The sequence below is a fragment of the Bos indicus genome, chromosome 15 (genome assembly GCF_029378745.1).
Source record: "Bos indicus isolate NIAB-ARS_2022 breed Sahiwal x Tharparkar chromosome 15, NIAB-ARS_B.indTharparkar_mat_pri_1.0, whole genome shotgun sequence".
In the NCBI taxonomy this organism is placed as follows: Eukaryota; Metazoa; Chordata; class Mammalia; order Artiodactyla; family Bovidae; genus Bos; species Bos indicus.
The window spans coordinates 25,103,632-25,129,223 of NC_091774.1; the positions used below are offsets into that span (position 1 = coordinate 25,103,632).

General features: G+C 48.1%; 1 protein-coding gene and 1 long non-coding RNA gene across 5 annotated transcripts in view; one reads left to right on the forward strand and one right to left on the reverse strand.

Moving 5' to 3' along the window:
* The window catches only part of ZBTB16 (zinc finger and BTB domain containing 16), a 204,806-nt gene that overhangs the window by 137,217 nt on the left and 41,997 nt on the right, over positions 1-25,592 (forward strand). The window lies entirely within an intron of this gene.
* On the reverse strand, positions 2,637-6,657 carry LOC139187286 (uncharacterized). The gene is made up of 2 exons (XR_011570825.1): positions 6,116-6,657; positions 2,637-4,720 (listed from the first exon to the last, which is right to left on the reverse strand). It is a non-coding gene; the product is annotated as an uncharacterized lncRNA (long non-coding RNA).

Sequence of the window (25,592 nt, forward strand, 5' to 3'; positions counted from 1 at the left end):
TCAGCCTCTCCATGTGGAAGACATATGTCATAGTCCTGGTATCATGCACTCTGGGCTGGTGTTGCCCTGACCTGTGGCATTAAGCAGAACTTTCTAGGTGAGCTGTGAGCCCAGTCAGAGTCTCCCTGGCTCGGTTCTAGAGAAGGGGACTTGGCCAGAAGATTTTGCCCAGGATCTCAGAGCTGGTTTTCTTAAAAGCCAGGGAAGGATGCATGTCTCCCAGACTCCCGGCTATTTCTTGTTGCCTCTGGACCATACGTGTAACTGAGAATCCTGCTCTGAGAATTCCAACTGGGGGCTGAGGACACCAAACTCTGAGCCAGCTTTGCAAAGCAGCTTAATTCTGTCTGTCCAGATTAAATTTGCAGCAGCAGGGAGCAAGCTGCCCTAACTGCCAGGGCCAGGGCAAGAGACTGAGTCCCTGCCAGGTGAGCAGATGGGGGTGTTGTTCACAGACAGGACCCCCACACATTTATTGAGCACCTTCTGTGTACCTGGCACCCACTGGGACACCGCAGTGAGCAACGCAGACGTGCTCCCTATGTTGTTTTTCAGACAACTTTAGTGAGATGTAATTCACATCCTGGTCACATGTTTAAAGGATCCAGTTCTGTAGTTTTTGATATATTAGTGTATTTTTAAGACTGTCATAAAAGATATATAAATTTGCCATTTTAACTTTAAAGTGTGTAATTCGGTGGTGTAAATGACATTGCAACCTGTTTTTAGAGTTTGGTATTGATTGGGCTTTGAAAACCAGGAGGTGTCTTAGGACTAACGCCTTTCCAGGATTTATTAAGTTAGTGAGGACTTGAAAGTGACCGACATTTTTCAGAAAAGAATATTAGTTCCAAGTACTTTGGCCACCTGATGCAAAAGGTCAACTCACTGGAAAAGACCCTGATGCTGGGAAAAGACAGGAGGAGAAGGGGGTGACAGAGGGTGAGATTGATCGGATGGCATCGTCAACTCAATGGACATGAGTCTGGGCAAACTCTGGGAGATAGTGGAGGATGGGGAGGCCTGACGCGTCAGATATGACGGAGAGACTGAACAACAGTGATTGGAAAGAACCTGGAGTTTGAGTCAGAAGCTGGGGAGGGGGTGGAATCTAACTTCGCTGTCTAGCAGGTGGATAACCTTGTTCCTCGTCCTTTCTGCCCTTCAGATCTCCTCACCTGCAAAGGGGTATAGTGCCCCCCTTTCTGTAGCAGAGGTGGAGCCCGGCTCCTTCAGACCTGTTTGGGGGCCGGGGACAGTACTGTGAAGCAGGCGTGTGGGAATCTGAGTTCCCTGACCGGGGATCAAGCCTGTGCCCCTTACATTAGAAGTAAGTCTTAACCTCCGGAGTCTTAACCCTCAGACTTACTTCTGCTTTATCTCCAAGTTGCATCCAAATTGCGCAGAAGAAACCAGGGTGGATGCTTTAACAAGGGCTCCCTTCCCACCCTGGCTGTGAGCGAGGGGCAAGCTCCCTTGCCAGGAGAAGCGTTTGGCCCCTCCTGGTGTTGGGCAGGCTGTCCTCAGCTGGGTACAGAGGTGGTGGTGGCCGTATTATCAGCGTCAGATTGGCAATGAGGCAGTTCTGCTGACAGGCAGAGCTGGGGACAGTATTATAGGGAACACACCTGTAGAACCTGCAGAACCCAGGTGGGTTCTCAGACTCCCCTAATAATCCATGAAAAAATACAGCGTGACATCTAGATGCCATCTCTGTTCTAAGAAAGGGGGCCTCTGAGGAAGAGAGAGGCCTGGTTATAAGGAATGCTGAAAGTGATGTTAAAGCTGTTGGACTGGGGGAAGCCAGTGGGGTACCAGATATCCTTTAAGAGAGCGAACAGGAGAGCAGGGAGGAAGCTCTGAGAAGGAAGAGACCCTGGGAGAGTAAAGTCATGGAATTGCCATCTTATGTTTCTGATACCTATGTTTATCAAACACTTTCTTCCACTGCACCCATTTCACAGGTGAGACCATGGAGGCCTATAAGCCCAGCACTAGGAAGTAGAGAGCTGGAACTTGACCCAACTCTGACTTCAGTGCTCTTTCTACCAATCCCCAGCTGCCTGCTCATTGACTTACTGTTGTCCATGGGTTTGTGGCTGAATGGTTTAGGGAGAGCTTCTGTAGCTCATGGCCGTGTCCTGGGCAGAGCTCTTTTGGATCCCTGTGACCTATTTAACTAAGCATCCTCAATACCCTGATGACCGTGTGCCCCTCAGGAGATAGTATACAATATCCCTGAAATAGATAGGGTCTGGGAGTTCCATGCCCAAGGCTGCCCCGCCACGTGGGGAATTCACAGGGCTGACGTGTAGCATGGCATTGGGATGGGTTATCGGGGTGCTTCTCAGATATTCTTGACACTGCAGAATGAATTTAGTAGAAAGTATTTCCAATCCCATTTTCGCCAAACACACATCATCTTCAGGGCTCACCCTTTCAGCTCCTCCACTTACCCTGGAGGACTTCTGTCCCCGTGGGTGTGACCCTTCCTTGTCCCCGCCCTCCAGGATCTTGGTGGGCTCCAGCTGGTGCTCAGGGACAACACACTTACGCTTGGGCTGGGCTCAGGCTTCGTTGTCACACTTCAGTTTTCTGTTTTGCTACAGCTAAGACTTTGAGGAGATAAACAGAGATCACTTTACACCTTTTATATTATGACAAATACATATTGCAAAACACTGCTGCTTCCAAAATGTTTGGGTTGCAGAGCAGTCAGGAATTAACAGCTCTGCAGCTCCCCAAGATGCCTGTACTTCATTTACACATCAGAATTTTTTTTACACTGTTCAGTAAAATAAAAAGCGAGAAAACACATATACACACACGTACACATGCGCGCCCAGCGCACCACTTGGGTTCTATATCAGGAATGTCTTAAATTAGTAAGTAGTTCTTTAAAAGTCCAGATGAACTGATAAATACCATTAATGGCTTAATTTATACTCCGGGTTTGAAATTTGACACACGGACAGTATCTTGGCTCAGGAAACACAAGTGGTTTTGTGCCAGAGGTTTTAATGACCGATCAGTAATATAAATTGCTGCATCACTGAACAGAAATAGCTTCCCTGTGTCACTTGATCTGGAAACTTCTCTGGCCAGGCAGCAGTTAATAAATTTAAAAATAATTACCCTCTTCATTCAAAGTCAAACTAATTAGGAGTGGGTTTTACAAATCATAATGTTGTCCGAGCCACTGTACATCCCCGTTTGGGACGTGAACAGGCCTGGGGGCAACAGATGGGATCGGGTGGCATTAATTAGAGGGCAAGGGAGATACCTCAGCTGCTGAGCTAAAGGCGAGGGGGCTGGGGCAGTCTGCAGCAGGCCCTGTGGGGGAGGGGGGAGATCTCAGTGCGGCAGCCTTGGAATTGAGCTGAAGGAACCTTCAGCTCTTTTAATTCATATGTAGGAGACTCAGAGGCTTCACAGGTGGCATTAGTGGTACAGAACTCGCCTGCCAACGCAGAAGACACAGGAGACGCAGCTTCAGTCCCTGGATTGAGAAGATCTCCTGGAGGAGGGCATGGCAACCCACTCCAGTATTCTTGCCTGAAAAGTCCCATGGACAGAGGAGCCTGGTGGGCTGCAGTCCATAGGGTCGACAGAGTCGGACATGACTGAAGTGACTTAACACATCCGCATGTAGGGGACTCAGAACAGCTCCCTGTGTACGATCTGAACATAAGAGGGATGGGGCCAATGCTGGTGTTTGGGGGCCAGGCCAGAGAGCCTGTGAGAACCCAAAGCAGGAAAGGCAGATGTGCAGATGGCTACCCAGGGAGGATGAGCTCTCGAGGGCTTTATTCACCAGGCAAGCTGGGGCCCTGATAGCGCGGTTCAGGTTTGTCTTGCAGGTTTCAAGGAAGCGGGACCCTTGGAACCCAAAGTCTTGAGTGTGACATTCAGGGTATTCGGAGCACTTGGGACCTGGTGTCAGAGGTCTAGATTCAAGTCCTATCTCGTCCCGTCACTTCCACGTTTTATGAGCTTGGGCAGGTTGCTTAACTTTCCCTAAGCCCATTTCCTCCTTGGAAATGTGACAGCAACGATGCTGTCGTACAAGGGATGTTGTGAGGATTTAATTTGATGATCCGTGGAAAGCACTCAGCATAGGCCTTGCATGGAGTAAGCGCTCAGTCAGTGGTGATGGTGGTTACTAACACTGCACCATCGTGGTCTTCGCCATGCCCTTGGAGGGTATCCTTTCCCCTGACTAGGTGGGTGAGAGGGGAAGGGGCAGGCTGATGTGGTAAGAAAGGAATAAGAATGGGGTGCAGCTGCTTTGCTGAGCTGATGGGATCTTTGAGGATCCCTGATGCGTCCTTTGGTCAAGAGGATGTTTCCAGTGTACCTGTAGAGCCATCAGCCCCTGCTGTATGTACAGCGGGGAGAGGTGAGGGCATAATGGAGTTGTGCATGTGGAACAGCCTCTCAGAACAGATTTCGTGGATTTTATTTAAGGCCCTAGTTCCTAGAATGCCCGAAGCTTCCCAGGGGGACTGCCCTCTTCTGATGTTTAAACCGATGACATATCCAACTAGGCCGGACAGGCTGCAGAGCTGGGGTTAGCACAGAGCAAGGTCTTGTGTTCCCCCTTCCAGGAGCTTGAGTCCTCCACTGGTGTCCTGGCCCATGTCTGTGGCCATTAGGAACCTGGGTATTCTGGAAATATAAGTCAGACCTGGGTCATCCCACTTTATGCCCTCGTAGTGCCCTGGTAAGGAAAAGAGACAGAAAGTCATTCCTGAGCTTAGGAGTTCCGGGGCTGGGAAGCTTCATGGACGCCTTAGAGCCCAGGACACTTGATCTCCAGACTTGCTCCAAAGCAGTTCCACTCTGTCTTCCAGCCCACGCCCTGCCCCCCCAGGTTGGCCAGCCTAGTGACTTGTGTTCGCCACATACCAAGTAGCCTGTGTGGCTGATTTGTCCCATCCTTCCTTCATTCATTTATCCACTAAGTTTTGAAGTACCTACTGTGTGCAAGGGGCGGTCCCTGCCTTCCTGAAGGCTACAGTGTGTTGTGGAGCAAATGAACAAGTAGGGTGAATTTGCTTTGGTTACAGATAATATCGTCTTCCCAGGTGGCGCTAGTGGTAAAACAGACAAACAAACAAACAAACAAAAAATAAACCTGCCTGCCAATGCAGGAGACATAGGAGATGTGGGTTCAGTCCCTGGCTCAGGAAGATCCCCTGGAGGAGGGCGTGACAGCCCACTCAAGTACTCTTGTCTGGAGAATCCCATGGACAGAGGAGCCTGGCAGACTACAGTCCATGAGGTCGCGAAGAGTCGGACACGACTGAAGCAACTTAGCATGCACGCACAGATAATACAGTAGCGGTACACTATTGGATATTTTGAAGATATAATTTTATTAAGTCCTTATTACCATCCTAAAACATAGACATTTTCCTTCCCTCTTCTTTCCTAGAGAAAATTAAAACTCAGAGAAGTTAAGGATGACCTGTCCAGGATGGCTAGAACGTGTGCTTCGGGCTCCTGCACCCTAAAGCCTGTGTTTTAATGCTGCTTCTCCTCCCCGTGCGGGCCTGGGCATCATACCTAATGTGCAGAGCCGGGACCTCAGCTCTGCCCATTCAACAGCCTAAAAAACTAGGGCTCAGAGGCCTATATTTGCACAGGGGGGTCAGTTGAGAACAAATAAGCCAAACCAGAATTAGGACCCACGAGTTCTTACTTCCAGGCCAAAGTACTCTCCACTCTTGACTACAAAATAAGGACTTTATTTTGCTGGCCTAGAAAAACTTGCTTCATTTCCACCTTCCTGCGTCACAGAGAAAGCCATTCAAGCGGATGCAAATGCTGAGATGCTCCTTCTCAGCTCCTCCGTGTCAGCCTCAGGAGGGTCGTGCGGCCCAGAACAGCTGACGCACCCGGCGGCCAAGGGCAGCGGTGCTGCAGGACCTGCCCGCCCCGGGAGCACGGAGCAGGCGCCGGAGGCGCCCTCCCTGGGGCCCTCTCCTCCTCAGTGTGAAGGAGGCTCAGAGGCACCTTGTCGTGGCTTTGGGAGGAGAAGGCAGTGACAGCACAGAAACACACGCGCACACACATGCACACCCTTTGATCGTGCAGAGAGCTGTGCCCCCACCTTGGTGTTGTCGGCTGCCTGCTTGAACTGGCCCCTCTGTCCCTCCTGATATATTAAGGATGCTTGGAAAGAGCTGCAGGGACTGTCTCTGGCCCTGAACTCCAGAGAAGAAAATGAAGTCCTTGTTTGGAGGACTTTCGGTGGTGGATGAGCAGGCGGGGCAGAGAATCATAGAGGGTGAGCAGTTACATTCCTTCCCTGGGGGTGGCTGCCAGCCTTCTGGCCCCCGCTCCTGCCCTGGGCCTGGCACGAGGGGTGGTGCTGGGCATGGAGGAGCCCTGTCAGGGCGGCTGGCTCCTGTCCTCCTGCAGTAGGAAAACCAGCAACTGTTCTGGCTCCTCCTCCCAAGGGCAGTCTCTCTGTTCCCCTGGTCCCAAAGAGGATGAGGGAGGGAAAGGGAGAAGGGCCAGCAGATGAGAAAGAACTTCTTCTTTCCAAAACTTGACATGGAAAAAAGGCAGAACGAGCCTCTCACCCCAACCCAGGCTGGAGGGCCGGGGAGAGGTGGGGGTCATCAGATGGACACGTGCGCTCCACTTAGATTGGTGTGACCTCCCCCATTGAAAGCATAATAGCTTTTGACTTTTATAAATATCAGGGGTGATTGGTATAGCGTTTCACGTGGTGTGCCAGGGAATTGAACCCGAGAAAGCCTGAGCTCGGGACGGCTGTAGGACGTCATGGGCACTTGGGGAGGGAGAGTCATGTGCTCCTGTTTGTACAGTCAGTGCTCCAGCATAGACTTACTCTTGAGCTCGTTTTGTGCTATTACTATCAAGGCATGTTTGATGCCTAATATAGAGTTTTATTTTCCAAGCCCAGGGCTCTCGGCTCTGTTGGAGCTGCTTGCTGTGGCATAGGGAATGGCAGCCTGGCTGTCACCTGCTGCCCAGCCACGCCTTCCTTTGGCACCGGTCACCCTAGCGGTGCCAGGGTCCCTCTGGCTCCTTCTGGACTGACCTCCAGTGCTGCTGCTTATGAATAGATTTTTGTTTTTTTGTTTTTTTTTTTGAGTGATTTTAGATTTATAGCAAAATAGAGTGGAAAGCATAGAGTATCCTATATACTGTCTACTCCCTACCCCAACACAACTCCCTCCCTGTCAACATCCTTCATCAGAATGGTGCATTTGTTACCCCTGATGAACCCAGGTTGATACATCATTATCCCGCAAAGTTTATGTTAACGGGTCACTCTCATTGTAAATTCTCTGGGTTTTGATAAATGTATAATGATGTGTATTCACCATTGTATCATGCAGAAGAGTTTTGCTGCCCTACAGAACCTCTGAGCTCTCCCCATCCATCACCCCAATACTTTTGCATGAAGTGTTAACGCTTTGAGGGGATCGGTGGTGTTTAGCTCTCTTGGGATTGGCGAGGAAAATTGAACTGAGATTGATTTGGGATAAAAGAGGTTAAAGCTCATTCATTCAGAAGACGTCTTAAGCATCTCCTCTGTGCTGGACATTGATGCTGGGCCCTGGGATAAAGATACAGCAGTGAGCAGGACTCACCTAGTCCCCACCTCCAGCCATCTCCCATCATAGTGGAAATGATGAACATCATTGTCGTGTGGGGGCAGCTTGGTATTAGGGAAAACAAGAATGAATTAGGGGAAAGGAAAACCGAATTCTTATCCTGGCTCTGTCACAGGCTTGCTTTATGACACGGGACAAATTGCTTTGTTTCTCTGCCTCTCTGAAATATCGGGAGTGGGAATTAGGTAAGAAAAATTGCCGTTTGAGAGGTTGCATGGTTCCAAGCCCAGCCTAAAGTTCCGATCTTGGATGGATGGTCTACATTTTTCTCCACTTCAGCACATTTGTACCTATGGCTGTTACAGGGGCTTTCCAGGTGGCCCAGTGGTAAGGAATCCGTCTGCAGATACAGGAGACACAGGTTTGATCCCTAGGTGGGAAAGATCCTTTGGAATAGGAAATAGCAACCCATTCCAGTATTCTTGCCTGGAGAACCCCATGAACAGAGGAGCCTGGCGGTCTACAGTTCATGGGATCACAAAGAGCCGGACATAACTAAGCACATTAGACATTTACAGTTTCTGTCTAACCAGTAGACAGCCTCTTCTTTCATTTTATTTAGATGCATATTCAATAAAAAATTAAATGCATACTGCGTCTGAAGAAGAAATTAAAGGTGAAGATCTTTTGTCTTTTAAAAACTATTCCAGAAGTTTGAGGGGATTGAAATGATTTTGACCTTTGAGGACTGTTATTCAGAGCTTGGACTGTGCCTGGCTCTGGTGCTTTTATATATTATCTTGTAGAGCCCACTAAGAGGCAGGTTCACTGCCCCTATCGCTGCTGAGGAGCTGCGGGCTCAGAGCGGTTTAAGTAATATGACTCGTTCAGTGGAAGGACTGGGCTTCAAGTTCAGGGCCCCCAGCTGGGAGTCTGATGGAACTTCCAGGGTACGTGTCATTCTCCTATGGTAGTAAGTCCCTTGCATATGAACAAGTGCTGTTCCACGAGTGGGTTGGTAAGTCCAATTTGTTCATAAGTCTATTGAAATTAGCCTAGGTACCCAACTAACACAGTCGGCCCCATAGTACTGTACTGTAATAGGTTTATAATACTTCTCACACACATAATACATAGAAAACATAAAAAATAAAACATCTTTTATCGTGCAGTACCTTGAAAAGTACAATACAAGAGCTGGCATCGGATCGGGGGGCTGGCCTTGAGTGAGCAGGCAAGAAGGGTTCCTGACTGGAGGAGGTGGGAGATGGTAGAGCTCGTGGATCGTCAGCAGCGGGAGACGGAGGGCGAGCTGCAATTTCAGTCACACCTGACGTGGGTGGCACAGGATCTGGTTCCTCGGTGGAACCAGACACACACTCACATCTTTGAAAGTTCGCAACTCGAAGGTTCATATGCAGAGAGGACTTAACTGGATTCAGAATTGCCTGTGTTCAGAATGGCCCCTTCCCTTTCATGCCGTTCTCACACCAGAGTCCGCATGGTCATCCTTGGGGCTCCCACTCACCTCTCCACCCCCCGCTCCCACTGGCCCCGTATATCCCCTCCATCTTTTCAGCTCCTGCCCCTTCCTCTCTGGCTGTGCTCCCTTCTCCCCCCGTAATACCACTGCTGCCTGATGACAGAAAGGAGTTAATAAAAACCAATGTGTAACTGAAACTTGAAAAGCCATAAATCGCCTTGTTTTTTTCTAGGATGTTGGTAGCATTTTGATTTAATAGTTGGACAAACACAAGGGCCTATTTTATTCAGAGTTTACAGGCCTCAAGGCTGTTATTCCTCCAAATTTAATAGCATTGAAATTGCAGGGTTTGCTATAATTTGCCTATCGCTTTCTGCTCCACCACTGATGTTTATTGTCAGCGGGATGGAATCTCAATCCGACTCACTTAGATAACATGTCTGTTAAACATTTAGATAATTGTACCATCATTAACTTGTCACATTATTTTAGAGATTCAAAACAGAAGCAGGGTAAGTAGAGGTACTGGGTTGGGGAGGGGGGAGGAGGAGGAGGAGGAGGAAATCTCTCCTGAGTTGAACAACCAGGAGATGAGAGAATTGATTTCACACTCCTGACGTTTCATCAGAGGTGCCAGAGTTGGGGGGGGGCATGCAGCAGAGCTGGGCTGGAAACCCAGGGCAGGTCACCCCTATGACAATGCCACAGTTTCTCAGGGACCCTTGGTGGTTCATGCCCAGCTTTGGCCTTTACGTCACAAAGATCGGTTTTTTAGCTTCCCTTAGAGATGCTGATTACAGCATTATATGTCATTACAAAGCCTGAGACCAACCTCCATGTCCAAAGGTAGGGACTCTGTTAATTATGGCACCTGCATGGAAAAAGAGCCATGATGTTCTGTGCGATAAAAGGTGATTAGACAAGGTGGTTTAGTGTTGTCTCATTTCGTGTAAAATACAGAAGCCATCCTGTAAGATTCTATAAGGCTCTACAGTCCACCTATTAACAGTGATTGTCTTTAGAGAATAGGATTACAGAGCAAAGCGGGTTTTACTTTCTGCATTATCTATTTCTGAATAATAATAAGAACTAGTATTTATTTTTTATTATTATATAATAATAATGACTTTTTGGCATGTTTTACTTATGTAATTTTACTTTATATATTTACTTTTTGGCCATGCTGCATGGCATGTGGGATCTTAGTTCCCCAATCAGGAATTGAACCCGTGACCCCTGGAGAGGAAGCTCAGAATCTTAGCCACAGACCTCCAGTGAATTCCCTTGTTTGATTTTAAAAATTAAGGTCACATGATAAATAATGAAAAATACCACCTTTGAGCCTTATTCTTTCCATGGAGGAGAATTTCTTAAAAAAGGCTGCAAGTGCAAGTAAATGAGTTTTTGAGGCAGATGTAGGACATGACTGTCTCGACCTCAGTTTCCCACTCTTAAGGCAGGTGACTGCCAGATGGAGAACTCGGGACCTGGGAGGGGCTTGTGCCAACGCTCAGGGGTCACCACCACTGTCTGTGTTCACCATGGCCTGACAGAGGACGTGGGTAGCAGGGGAGATTTTCCTTAGAATTAAGTGAGGACTGACGTCACACTTAGAGGGGTGACCCAGGCCAGGGCTCAATAGGAATGAGCTCCCATTTTTCAGAGAGCAACTAAATGTCAACACAGGTAGGGTACTGAGCTTGGCATCCAGAAGTGCCTCCCTAGGAATGCTATGGTCTATGCCCTCGGGTCCCATGGAGTGACAGGTGTGACCCGTTCTGTCCGTCTGGCTTTGAACACTGTGTTAGCTCCTGCATCCCCAGCGCTTGCTCTGTGACTTGGGCCAGAGAACTCACTCATGCCTCTCATGGCTATGTGTACCCAGTGACACCCAGGAAAACTGCACAGGTCACAAAACAAAGGTTGGAATGGACATGTACACACTGCCATGTAAAATGGATGCCTTGTAAAATAGATAGCCAACAAGGACCTACTGGATATCACAGGGGACTCTGCTTCATGTTATGTGGCAACCTGGATGGGAGGGGAGTTTGGGGGAGACTGGATACACATATATGTTTGGCTGAGCCCCTCTGCTGTCCACCTGAAACTCTCACAACATTGTTAATTGGCTGTACTCCAAGATAAATTAAAAGTTAAAAGCAACAACAAAAAGCCCTACAAGGGTTAATGTTTTCCTGATTGTACTGTAAATAATGCAGATATTTGGGGGTGGGAGGAACAAACAATGTAAATATTTTATAGACTGTAAACTAAATAATGTATCTATTTAGAAAAACAGCTTAAATAATTCATGTGTTGCAGCGCAGATTTTTTCTTAGAGGATGAACTGGACTGGTGAAGCCCACGGGGTAAGGATGGCGACACAGTGGCCCCTGGGGTGGAGGGGAAGAGGAGTTGCAATAAAAATACGTGTGTGGGATTAGGGAACAACAAGGATCCACAGCTGTCAGTTTCTTGGAACCCAAGTATGTAGTTGAAAGTCTCAGATATTTCAAACTATTCTTTTAAATATCCTGTGCTCTTTTTTTTTTTTTTTTGATGTGTGAGAGACACAAATAACAACTAATAACAAGAATTTACTTTTAAAAAGCAACTTCTAGCCCAGGAGAATTGAAAAACATCCATCCACACAAAAAGTTGTACATCAGTGTTCATAGCCACTTCATTTATACCCTCAACATAGGAACTGGAACCCACATGTCCATCGGCTGAGGAATGAACAAAACGTGGTATATCTGTATCATTATCCAGCCCTAAAAAGGAATAGATACACTTGCATGCTACACCGTGGATGAATGTTAAAACCAACATGAAAGAAGGTGGGCATTGAAACATGTATAATATATGCAACAAGTCGCCAGTCCAGGTTCGATGCACGATACTGGATGCTTGGGGCTGGTGCACTGGGACGACCCAGAGGGATGGTACGGGGAGGGAGGCGGGAGGAGGGTTCAGGATGGGGAACACGTGTAACCTGTGGCGGATTCATGTTGATACATGGCAAAACCAATACAATATTGTAAAGTTAAAAAATAAAAAAATAAAGGCAATAAGAAAAATTTTAAAAACTTGAAAAAAAAAAAGTTGGGCATGAAAGGCTACATAATGTATGATTCCATTCATGTGAAATATTCAGAATAGGCAAATCTATAGGAACAGAGCAGATCAGTAGTTGCCAGAGGCTGAGGGGAGCAGAAAATGGGGAGTGAGAACTAATGAGTATGGAGTTTCTTTTGAGAGGTGATGAAAATGTTCTGGAGTTAGTGTTGATGATGGTTGTACAACTTTCTGAGTACATTGAAAACCATTGAATTGTGTGTTTTAAAAGGATGTGTTTCATGGTTTGTGGATTATATCTTCACTGAAATGAAAAGCAACTTCCAGGTCTTGGTTTTTACACCCTCGGCCCAATCCCCTCTACCTGCTGCATCTCAGGATTTTTTTTAGATAGCTAGCAGTTTGCAGAATGGTGACCAGACAATGCAGGAGGCTCTGGTGCCTTCAGGATTGTTCTGTTCTTGGAGGCAGTGGGGAGCAGGCTGGCTTAGAGACCTCCTCCTGTCCTTCCTGTGTATCAACTGCCGGGAAGAAAGAAAGAAAGGATCATCAGTAGGAGAAGGATGTGAATCTGACCGCAGTCAGAGGAGACTGGGAGTTGCCTTGTGTTGTACATCTTCAGAAGAACAGCCAGGTCTTCGCATGCCCGAGAGGAGTCACTCTGACCAGAGGGCGTACGTGAACAATGTGGACCCAGGCAGCCCATTTTAAGCAAAGAATCATACAAGTAATATGCGCTCCATGTGGGGAAATTAGAAAATACATGTAAACAAAAGAAATGTGTCTCCTGTAGTTGCACCATCTTTTTCCGTTGTCTTTTAAACAACATTGGGGTGATAATAGGCAGTGCATGCTGTTTTGTAATCTGTTGCTCGCATGCCAGCAAACCTGTATCTTGATGATCACTGTAATGCTTCCCTAGTATTGTCCCCTACTGCCCATATTTTTTTTTTCTGTAAGCCTCTGATTGCCTTACTTTGTGCACTGGGATACCCCCTTTGCTCTCCATGCTTTGGTGGGGGGTGGGGAACCACTCCCACACATGAAGGACCTTCCGGGGGGCTGCAGGCAGGAGAAGTGACTAACAGATACAGCACGTTATCACCTCTTACCTATCGCTTCTTCTGTCAACAAGATGAACTGGGCTGGCCAGGCACTTCTGCGGCAGCTGTTTACTTGGTCATTCCAGGCAAGCTTGAGATGCTGGGAACACAGCCAGTCCTCAACATTCGATCTTCTTAGAAGCTGTTTGCCTTTGGTTTTCTCCAGCCTTGCAAATGGCCACTCGCCCTGGGCACGATCTGGGCAGGTAATTTACCTGCTCCACTAAAATAACGGATGGCGCTGCCTGGGGGCTGGGCAGACCAAGGAAAATACAGGCATCGATTTATTTGCCAAGTTTAAGCCCAGAGTTAAGTAGCAAGGTAAGCATCTCCGTGTGTTAAGTGTCCCAGGCCCAGCTAGAGTAGATTTCCTACCGAAGAAGAACCCCAAACAGGTATTAAGAAAAAGGCTTTTCTTTTGGCATTTCCTTCTCTGAACATTAGGAAAAGTTACCTAACGGGGATTACAGGTTTGGGTCAGATGAAGTGTTCCCTGCCCCCGTTCGGAGAAGATCCATTACAGATTGGAAATGACTTTGTCTCTAAGTGCCCATTGTTAGATGGAATACACATTCCCCTCCACCAAACAAATATAAAATGCTTCCAGCCTCTGCCTCAGAGTTTCTATTACTGTTTCACAGGACTCCAGAGAGTTTTAAGATAGCAATTTGATTAAGCTTATGGGGAAGATCCCATCAGATAACATTCTTTTTCTGCAGGTAGAGATAATGCGTTCAGGTATTAAGTATGTTTTAAAGGTAATTATCTTTTCCATATTCATTTTAGTTACAGGAATTGAAAAGGGGGAGACTTTGCATCGGAAAGCTGCCCCTTGGGCCCTAGAGTCGCTCTGACTTCTCTCCTCTGGGAAACACACTTGAGGTTTTTGACAAATGAAGGAGCACCAAGTGTTTCTCTGTTTTGAAATGACTTGGGAACCCCTGTCTCTGGGGAGGTGGCCCAGAAGGCAGCATCTTGGCCACTGCTCTCATCTGGCTCCCAAGTTTGGACCCCCTGTCCTGGGATGCCTTCTGGCCTCCCCATCTTAAGCTCAATGGACATGAATTTGAGCAAACTCCATGAGATAGTTGAGGGACAGGGGAGCCTGGCGTGCTACAGTCCATGGGGTCGCAAAGAATCTGAGATGACTTAGCGACTGAACAGCAAGAACATTTTAAGCTTCTGGGTGATGGAAGGAGGCCTGGTTGCTGCTCAGGAAGAGAACTTGCCTCATCCAACAGTGAGTCATGATGTTACAGCCCCACCTTCCAAAATAGAGCCTGGAATCACCATTTACATTTATTAGCCCAGCTTTGGGGTGTACTCATATTGGAAGAGGCTAATTCCAGATCTCGAATTCTAACATACTTAGAATCCTAGACTTCAGAATTGGAGCAGGAGGCATTAAGGAGTGTGATCCTGAGCCTCAAAGAGGTTCAGTGATTTGCCCAGGATCACACAGCAAGTTAGAGAGACATACTGTGGTCTAGGGGGCTTCCCAGGTGGCTTAGTGGTAAAGAATCCACCTGCAATGTGAGAGATGTAGAAAATGTGGGTTCAGTCCCTGGGTCAAGAAGATACACTGGAGAGGGGAATGGCAACCCACTTCTTGCCTGGAAAATTGCAGAGACAGAGGAGCCTGGTGGGTTACAGTCTGTGGAGTCAGAAAGAGTCGGAAATGACCTAGCTTTCACACATGCACTGTGGTATGTAGCCCAGGAATCCTGGTCTTGGACCACTCCTCCTGTGCTCTGGGATTCCCACAACTCTTCGATCTAGAAATAATCCTCAGCCCCTTTCCTGGGAATTTCCAGAGTAGGAGATTAGTCCACGTGGCCTTCCTTGGTAATCCATGCATCAGGGTCTGCACTGAGAGCTTCCAGGGCCCCTAGGGGTCTGAGAAGCCCAGAGCAAAAATGGTGCAGATGCTCTGAACTTCTTCAGACCTCACTTGCCCACCAGCTGTATTGTTTGAATTACTCTTATCAATTTTTTTCAAAATAGAAAAATCAGATTGGAATCCTACCGTCAGAAAGCGAACAATTGCGAGGGAGGAAAAAACACAGGCATAGCTGAAAAGGTAATTAGTGATACAAGGTACTTGAATCAGATGCATGCTGTGTGGATCCAGGGGTGGTGATTGGAGTATCTCTCATCCCTTCGTCTGCCTGAAATTCTTTCTGCTGCAGCCAGAAACCCATAGTTCCTGCCCACAGTATCCCCCACATTATGTCTCTGCCTGATTGCTCAGGAGCACATGATTAGACTGAAGTCACTGGTCTGAAGGCAGCTGACTCTGGGAAAGGACCCCGGGTGATGGCCTTATCACATAAGACCCAGGATGGTGGCATGGAGAGCCCCACTGTCTTCACACTCCTGCCCAGTTCTGTCGGATGGAGATGGCAGTGGAGGATGGGTGTGGAGCTGATGGATCCAGGCTGGTTTTAGGGCGTAGCCCCATGCACTTACCTTAGCTAAGGTTGGCTCTGGCATCCTTACCGGTGTTGTCTCTCCATGCGGGAGATGCAAGAGACGTGGGTTTGATCCCTGAATCTGCAGGAGGAAATGGCAGCCCACACCAGTGTTGTCTCTCCCATGTTCCTCCTCTGGAAGGTCCTCATTGTCTTTTATCAGCTACACGTTAAAATCACTGGAAGGGAGTTTTTTTTTTTTTTTTTAAGAAATAGCAAGCAAGGATTCCCACCACAAACCTGCTGAATCAGAATCTTCAGCGTGGGTGCCAGTGAGGGGCTTAGGCATGCATGTTTTCTAAAGCTCCCCAGGAGGCTCACATGTAAAACCAGGGTTGAGAACTTCTGGATGAGGTAAGATCAGACTGTACTGCGTGGCCCAGAAAATGTCTCCAATCAGAATTTCAGGCCATCTCATGCTACCACCTATGGTGTTCATCCTGAGTCACTTACAATTCCCTATCTCTCTTCACTGCTTTTCTTCTCCTTGTATCTTCCCCTGACTCCCTCATTTTCCTGCGTCTTGTTTTTGTAGACTATTTTTCTCAGCTCCATTGTTTATGTTATATAAATGTTTGTGTCTGCCCTCCACCCTTGTTCCCTGCCCTGATTCATGTCTTGAAGCCCTTACCTCCAAGGTGAAGGTATTTAGAGGTAGAGCCCTGGCAGGTTTAAATGAGATCATAAGGATGATGAACCCCCATAATGGGATTAGTGTCCTTAGAAGAAGCAGAAGCAAAGACATCACTTTGCCAGCAAAGGTCTGTCTAGTCAAAGCTTTGGTTTTTCCAGTAGTCATGTATGGATGTGAGAGCTGGACCATAAAGGAGGCTGAGCGCCAGAGAACTGATGCTTTCGGATTGTGGTGCTAAATAAGATGCTTGAGAGTCCCTTGGACTGCAAGGAGATTAAAGCGGTCAATCCTAAAAGGAAATCAACCCTCAATGTTTGTTGTAAGGACTGATGCTGTAACGGAAGCACTAATACTTTGGCCACCTGATGCAAAGAGCTGATTTGTTGGAAAAGACCCTGATGTTAGGAAAGATGGAAGGCAAAAGGAGAAGGGAGCCGCAGAGGACGAGATGGTTAGATAGCATCGCTACTTCAGTGGACATAAATTTGAGCAAACTCTGGGAGATCGTGACGGACATAGGAGCTGGCATGCTGCAGTCCACGGGGTTTCCAAGAGTCGGACATGACTTAGTGACTTACCAACAACAGAAGAAGCAGGAGAGACTAGAGCTCTCGCTTCCATGTAAGGACACAGCTCTAAAGCGGCCATCTGCAAGTCAAGAAGAGCCCTCACCAGGAATCCAGCCACATCAGCACCCTGATCTAGGACTTCCAGCTTCCAGAACTATGAGAAATAAATGATGGTTAAGCCACCCAGTCACAGCATTTTGCTAGAGCAGGCCAAGCAGACTAAGACAGGGTCCCCCTCTGTGAGCCCCCTTTCCCCAAATAAGCAGTGGAAAGCATGCCCTCCTTCTCATCTCCTGCACCACGCGCATAACTCCACTTGTACCGCGTGGCCATCTTATTACTCCGTGTGTGGGGGAGGGGCAGTGTCTGAAGCATCTTTGGTCCCTGGACCCTTTGACTGTTTTTAAAAGAGTAGCCACCCAATCAGTATTTGTTGTGTGATTAACCAAAAGCAATAAGGGGAGCTTCCTGGTGAAAAGCAGGAAAAGGGAATCTGTTCTAGTCCAGATTCAGAATTTTGCTCTTCACCTGCCAGCTGTATGGCCTTGGACAAGTCACTGAACCTTTGTAAGTCTCAGATTCCTTACCTGAAAAACGAGAACTTCATGCTTGTCCCAGTCATGCCAAAGATGGATGTGACAACTAGAATAATCTCAGCAGTAACGTCCTTTTGAGGTGAAAAGCAAATTCAAATGTAAGGTATTGTTCTAATTGTACCAGCTCTGGAGACCCTTGGGGGCCTTGGTTTCTGCCCTTCAGATACCCAGTCTGTACCCTCTGCACCACACCCCTCCCAGCTCTTCCTGGCCCTTTCCTTCCCTGGCTTGCTCTGTTGCACCTCCCATCCTGCACATACATGAATGCTGCATGAAAAAAAAAAAGTCAAATTCTATTATCATGTATTTTGAATTACACAGAAAGTAAGGGGGGAAGCAGTCTGGTCCATCCAGAAATTAACTCTTCAGTGTAACGTGATGGACAGACGTTAGAAGGAGAGGTGTCCTAGGGTGTTTGACTGAATATGATCTGAATAGGTCAGATCCCTCATGCCATCCATTCCAGATCCATAATTTCTAGTGTGGAGAAAGTTCTGGAAGGAACCTGAGCTCAGTCATTCCTTGCTCATCCGCCTTGTGTGATTGGAGCACCAACCATGGGCATGCTGCAGGTGCCCGCCTGCCAGCATCTGAGGGTAGCCTGTCTCACCTGCCCCCGACCCCTACTCAGGAGCTTGCAGATGAGAGGACGGCTGTGTCCGGCGAGCTCAGGAGCAAGATGGGCAGGTGCCCAGCCGTGATGGGGCCAGGAAGGGCTTGGAGTCAGGAGGAGACCCTCAGGCTGAGTTTTCTTCTCGTGCTGCTTTAGGGTAAATTTATCTCATGGGGATGGTGACTGAGTTGTTCCCTGTATCTTGCAGAGTAAAACCTACGTGTTTAGGCTTGCAGATGGAGGCTGTCGCTAATCCCTTTCCTTTCTCAGTCTCCTGTTTCTGAGGCTGGCGGTGTCTGGCGTTTGTGCAGGGAGGAAGGATATAAAAGGGCAAGACAGGAGACCCCGGTGCCTGGATTCAGAGCCTCTGCATTCCGGGACCCCCCAGAGGCCCCGCTCCCTGGACCCTTCAGCCCGAGAAAGCCATTGTGCTCCGTCCTGGCCTCTGACCCCAAGGCTCTGAGAAGCAGCAGGTTGTTGACACTTGGACAATCATTTCTCGCAGGACCACTGCCTCCCTCGGGAGCTCCCCTGTCTGCCTTGGGGTGGTGACGGCTCCCCCAGCTGGGAACGGGGGTGGCAAAGGAGAAGTTTGCTCCCAGCCGGAGTGGGAGGAATGGAGGGGGCGCCTCCATGGCAGCCACCCCCCCACCAGATGTGTCTGTGTCCTTTCCTCTTTCACCTGCCAGTTCAGGGGCACCCCCCTCCCTGGGTGGGGAGAGCTTCAAGAAAACGAATCCAGGAGACATTTCGGGCCCACGCTCCCTCTGGCCTTCTTGTCGTGGGTCTCCTGCTTGCGGGGGAGCCCCGTGTTTCTGCGTGAAGGATGTCTGTCTGTCTCCTGCAGTTACAGCAACAAAGACTATTTCTGACCTTGGTGCTGCAGCAAGACTCTGGACCAGTCATTCGCTTGCCCTTTTGGAAGCTCAGTTTCTGCATGGGTAGAAAGGGATCCAAAAAGCTCACTTACCTAACAGGCCTGCTGTGAGGCTCAGAGAATAATAGGTATGGAGCGCCCTGCACCCTGTGAAGCCAATGTTATGGTAGGTTATTAGAGTTTCTTTAAGAACCACAGTTTGCTGCCAGTTTGCATATATGATTCTTACAGTTTCTGTGTGTGGGGCGAGGTTGCCCAGCATTTTCTCCTCCTCCTTTCTCCGGCATCTCAGAAAACATTATTTAGAAGCAGGTGGAGCTGGACAGAGGGACTCTTACATTTTTTAAGTGCCACTCTGCATTCCTTTCACCTTGGTCTTAATAATAAATAACTCTGACCGAGTGACCAGGGCCTGGATGGTCTGTCCAAATAAATGCAAGAATGTCTCCAGTAGCCAGGCGTCCCCATTCAGTGGGCTTGCTCAGGACCATTTCTCCAGCCATGAGAAAAGCCGTCTTGCTAAGCTACAGAAAAATCTCCCTTGTGCTTTAATTCTGGAAGAAGCGGATTAGTGTGGCCATATTTAACCTTTGACCCCGACACAAAAGCATTATCAAAATTAGTTGCCAAGAGGCTCTGTCTTCCTTTCCCTGCCCCCCATGTCCCTGTTTGCCTGGACTGGTTTAGGACCTTGGTAAACTTCTGAGCAAGAGCAAAGGTCCAGAAGACCATTGTTGCCTTAGAGACGTCCGGGCCTGGTGCTGGCTGTCCGAGCTCCTGGGGTCCAAGGTGAGCTAAAGGGCAGAGCTGAGAGTCTTGTGCTGCAGTGGGCGTCAGAATTTATGGGCTTCCTTTTAACACTCTTTCTCTCTTGGAACCGGCCTAGTTCTCTGCTAGCTTGGAAACTGGACACTAGTCAGATGGTACGTTGATTTTTAGACCCACATTCATCAGAACTTTGTAATGCCTCCTTCCACCCGGTTGCTATGTGATCTCAAAGTACTGGTTGATCCAAAGGATTGATTTCCGACATTTTCCCCCTCCAGGCAGAAATCCGTGGACTTGGAGGATGGTGCAGGGTGGCTATCTGGACCTGAGTCAGTTCTCTGGGTATAAATCCCTCCCCTGTCATTTGGTCACTAAATGGGCAATTTGTGTGAACTCTGAGCCTCACTTCCTCATCTGTAAGGTGGGCACATTCATGACAAGATATAATATATAATGTATAATAAGATATTGTATGTAATAGGATAGCATGGGAAGAGCCTAGAATGGTGCATGACACTTACATCAGTGTTTAGCAGACATTAGCTATTGTTATTCCTGTTGTCTTCAGTATCAATATTGATTCTTTATTACTTCCCCAGGTCCTGTGTGTCTTTGGCCACACCCCCATCCCTCCCAGTCCCCACCACATTGGCACCCCACAAGTTTTCTGGGTGACTTGCCCCATCTCTGGCTCCTCTAGCCTAGCTTTCTTTGCAGTGATTTTTGGAGTCCTCTCTTGGATAGAGGGTGGGGGTGGCTGGGTGAGGACTGTCTTCATTTCATACCAGAAAGTCCAGCGTGCAGAGGGGGATTGGGAGGGCAGAGCGCTTTATAAGCTCGCGATGAAAGCTGTAAAACGAGATGGTCAAGGGTCTGGCCGGGCCTGGTTCAGGATTATGGCCGGCCCCTGGAATGCAGAGGGGGCCTCTCTTAAGAAGCCAGCGTCTGTTTACAGTGTATTTCTCATAAACCCCAACGCTGGGGCGAGGGCAGGGGGACTCGCCCTCCTGGCATGTGATTGATTATCTGGTATTTATGCCATTGAGGACTTGTCAGCGGTTCGGGGTCAAAGGGTCATCTCATGTGTCTTGCCGCCAATCCACCTCCTTTTGTACAGTGCGGACCGGGTGAGCGGTGCACAAAACAGCTTTTTCTTTGCCTTGGGAAAACGGGGAGGGGGTGGGGAGGGAGTGTCAAGGAAAATTTTTTTCAACCTTTTCTGAATAGTGTCCTTTTAATTCTAAAGAACTTTTAATTAAAAGTAGCAGGAAAATTCATCTTGAGAAGGTTTAACTTACCTTAACAGATAACTTTTGTGTCCTGAGAAGCTGGGAGTGACTTTCGATTTAAAAAAAAAAAGAAAGGAAGGGGTTCTGTTGTGTCTCTTGCCCTCCCCAGACATGTTTGAGGATCCCTGGAGGTCCCTGCCCTCCGTCCCTAAGTGTGGCCCCAGCTTGGGAAAGCAGGAAGGACCGGCCTTAAAAACCTAGCAAAGGTCTCTGCGCTCCAGCATCCCCCTGTTTTAGATGAAGAAACAGAGCTTTGGCAGGTGGAAGGACTTACTCGGAGTCACGCAGCTGGTTGGCTGTAGAGGCAGGCACTGAGTTTTGTTCTCCTGACCCCGCTTCCGCTGCTCCTCTGAGCACATGAAGTTGTTTCTTAAAGTTTTGGATGCCAAGTGGAGATAAAGTGATGGCATCAGGTTGGCCAAAATGTTCGTTCGGGTCTGTTCCGCAAACCAAACAAACTTTTTCGGCCAACCCACTATTTTGTTGCTTTTAAACCCTAGATGTTTGAGACTTGAGGACCTCTCCTAGGTTCCTTGGGCTGGAAGGACCCGCCTCCATCTCTGTATAGACAGTGTGTGCTCACATGGCCCAGAGGACTCACTCTGTGCCCCCTTCCTAAACATCTGGGGTTGGGGGGCGGCGCTCCGTGTACTCTGCTTGGTAGAAAATAGCAGCATCCCTCTCCCAGTCTTTGTCACTCTGATGGTCTAGGTGTTCTTCTGAACAGTAGGCTTCTCCTGGCCTGGAGCTCAGGAGTGGCCTGAGTGGAGGCTGTCTGTCCACAGGTGTGAGAGGGGTCACCCAGAGCCGGGACTTCCCAGGGCACTTCATTGTGTATAGTTCTTCTCTGCTGTGGACTCAGCACCCCAGGGGGATGTTTAACCCCCCAAGTCTCACCCAGCTAACTTACCTGGTGATGCCCCAGGATAGCAAAGGGACACCTGGTCATGGCTTTCAGCTCATTGAACACCAGTGGAAACCCGGGCAGAGAAATTCTTTGCCTACAGTTACGTGTCTGTGGGAGTCACATGATATTCCTGTTGGCCACATTCCTGATTTTGTCCTTCTTGTCCTTTGCCACTTAAGAAGATACAGTGCAAGGAATTGTCTTCCTGGGAATTGCTTTAGGAATCCCAATTCCTTCTATTCCCCTCATTCCTATTCCAGTTAAATTAGTGAATGCTAATTTGGGCTGACGGGGCATCACCGTGAGGAAGAGATTGAAATTGTGTGGGACCTGGTTCTTGCTGGTGAGAGAAGAATAGCATTTACTGAGTTCTTATAGAATTTGCTGAGTGTCAGACACTGTTCTAATGCTTAATTGTAATAATTTTATTTAGTGCTTTTATCAGCTTTTCAAAGTGAACATTCTTGTCTCCAGATGAAGGAGGCATGAACCACTTTCCCTGGAGATAAATCTGAAAACCATTATATTGAACGGAGAAGGCAATGCCACCCCACTCCAGTACTCTTGCCTGGAAAGTCCCATGGATGGAGAAGCCTGGTAGGCTGCAGTCCATGGGGTCGCTAAGAGTCGGACACGACTGAGTGACTTCACTTTCACTTTTCACTTTCATGCATTGGAGAAGGAAATGGCAACCCACTCCAGTGTTGTTGCCTGAAGAATCCCAGGGACAGTGGAGCCTGATGGGCTACCGTCTCTGGGGTCGCACAGAGTCAGACACGACTGAAGCGACTTAGCAGCAGCAGCAGCATTATAGTGAAAACTGATTGAACGTTTGCTTTATGCTGGGTAGTGCTAAACTTTTAAAACACATGACCTTCCTGAATCTGTACAAAACCCCTGTGAAGTAGGTACTGGTATCATCCTGGTTTTACAAAGCCTGAAACAGGCACAGAGGAGTTAGGTAACTTTCCTGAGACCACACAGCAGAAGTAAGTGGCCAAGCTGGATTTGGGACTACAGGATTTCCCTTTAAACTGCATCGCCACTCTGTCTCTTTAGGTTTCAGAGCTGGGCTGGAACTCAAGAGTTTTAGATGTCAGTGCTCATATTGTTCTTTGTCACTATCCTAACATAAATTTGCTGGGAGACACTATATATAGACGTATATAAATCAACCCGAGACCAGCAAAAGGTCCCTGTGTAATCAGATGCCAGCCTGGGTGGTGCATGGAGAGGAATTTAGAGGAGCAATATGTTAACGAGGACATCACCCAGCCCCATCTCTAAGCTCCCGCAGTAAGGGCTCTGTTCCTCACCTTTCCATCACTAGACCTCACCCAGGACTGGTACACGTTAGCTCTTCACAAATGCTGATTAAATTACTAGGAAGGATTGCGTGGGGGAGGTGGAGTGAAGTGGATTTGTTTTAGGAAAATGGTGTTTTTAGCTGTCTCCCTTTCATGGCGGGCTGACAAGGTGCCAGGTCCTCTGCATGCCAGGTATGTTATTTGTGCTTTATGCGTGCGTGTGTGTGCTAAGTCGCTTCAGACGTGTCTGACTCCTTGCAGCCCTGTGGACTGTAGCTCACCAGGCTCCTCTGTCCATGGGGATTCTCCAGGCAAGAATACTGGAGTGGGTTGCCGTGCTCTCCTCCAGGGCATCTTCCTGACCCAGGGATTGAACCTGCATCTCTTAGATCTCCTGCACTGGCAGGTGGGTTCTTTACCAGGAATGCCACTTGGGAAGCACCTGTTTATGCTATACTTTAACCTTTATACATCAGCCCTGTGGCTGTTATTATCCCTAGAGTAAACTGAGGCTGTTCAAAAGCAGAGACATTACTTTGCCAACAAAGGTCCGTCTAGTCAAGGCTATGGTTTTTCCAGTGGTCATGTATGGATGTGAGAGTTGGACTGTGAAGAAGGCTGAGCACCAAAGAATTGATGCCTTTGAACTGTGGTGTTGGAGAAGACTCTTGAGAGTCCCTTGGACTGCAAGGAGATCCAACCAGTCCATTCTGAAGGAGATCAGCCCTGGGATTTCTTTGGAAGGAATGATGCTAAAGCTGAAACTCCAGTACTTTGGCCACCTCATGCGAAGACTTGACTCATTGGAAAAGACTCTGATGCTGGGAGGGATTGGGGGCAGGAGGAGAAGGGGACGACAGAGGATGAGATGGCTGGATGGCATCACTGACTCGATGGACGTGAGTCTGGGTGAACTCCGGAAGTTGGTGATGGACAGGGAGGCCTGGCGTGCTGCGACTCATGGGGTTGCAAAGAGTCGGACACGACTGAGCGACTGATCTGAACTGAACTGAAACTGAGGCTGAAAAGAAGCTCTGTATCTTGACCAAGAATTCTCCCCATGGTTTCAAAATCCATTTCCTTTCCCCAAGGCCAAGAAAAAGGCACAAGTGAAGGGTAAAGAGAATACAAGTCACAGAGGTAGACTGCAGAGACTGCTCAGTTGGCACCGGGACCTGGAAAACCAGGGAGGAGAGAGTGTCCTCTTTTCTTCTGCTTGTGGTTGGGAGTTGCCTCTTTGATATAAGGATATCTGGATCTATGAAGTTAACTGTGTCCAGTTAATTGAATTTATAATTCAGCCCCCCAAATGCTGAAAAGAATCGTTTTTTATGTTCCTTAATGAGTGCTATAAAAACAAGTGGTGAATCTAATTTTATGAATGACCCTTTATGACTTACCTGATAACTAGTAGTTGTTCAACACAAAGGACTCATAACTCAGTCAGTTATGCTGGCTGCCTGCAGTAAAAGAACTTGTTTTAAAGTTGCCATCTTGTTCCTCTTGAGTGGCCGAGGCATGCAGCTGTTCCCTTGTCCACCATCAGACTCCTCATTCGAGGGGGATTGTGGAGAAGGGCCACCTGGCCTGCCAGCCCGGAACGATCGAGAGCTCTCGCCTCTCATAACTGGCTCCGGCCCAGAAGAGGAAAGGAAAACGTGGTGGCTCATCCCAGTCCCTCTCTGTTGGAGTCCCACCTAGATGTGGCCGGCTGTGCTGGGGAAGAGAAGAGAGGCACAGAGAAAGAGGTACAAGGGCTGTAAAGGAGTTTCTCTTATCTATACCCTACGATGAAGACAGTGAGCTTTTGAAAAAAAAATAAGCAAAAGGAATCTAGGTGAGATGCTGCTGAGAACTTCCTGAATTGAAGAGCTGTTCTTAAGAGAGACTGAGGCATGTCCATCACTAGAGTATGCATACATACATGTGCTCTTAGCTTTTTATAGTTTTTATTTTTTTTTAATCTTTTAGAAGTTGAATTTAAATGGTGATCACACATCTTAAAAGTAATAGAGCTTAGCCATACAGTTCAAGCATCATTCATGAAGACCATTGAAGAAAGGTTGGCTGAACTCCCCATCTGGAAAGTCAGAGGCAGGGGGCTGGACTCGGTAGCCAGGACCCTGCCCACGGTGCTCACCCAGGACAGGAAGGGCTTTGGGGAGGGAAACCCTTGAACAGAGCAGCCAGAGTGAGGGTGTGGGAGGGTCATGAAGGCAGGCCAAGATAAAGCTGTGATTTCCATGGATTATCACTTTTCTCACTTTATCTGGGGTAAGAACAAGGTAAGAACAAGCCC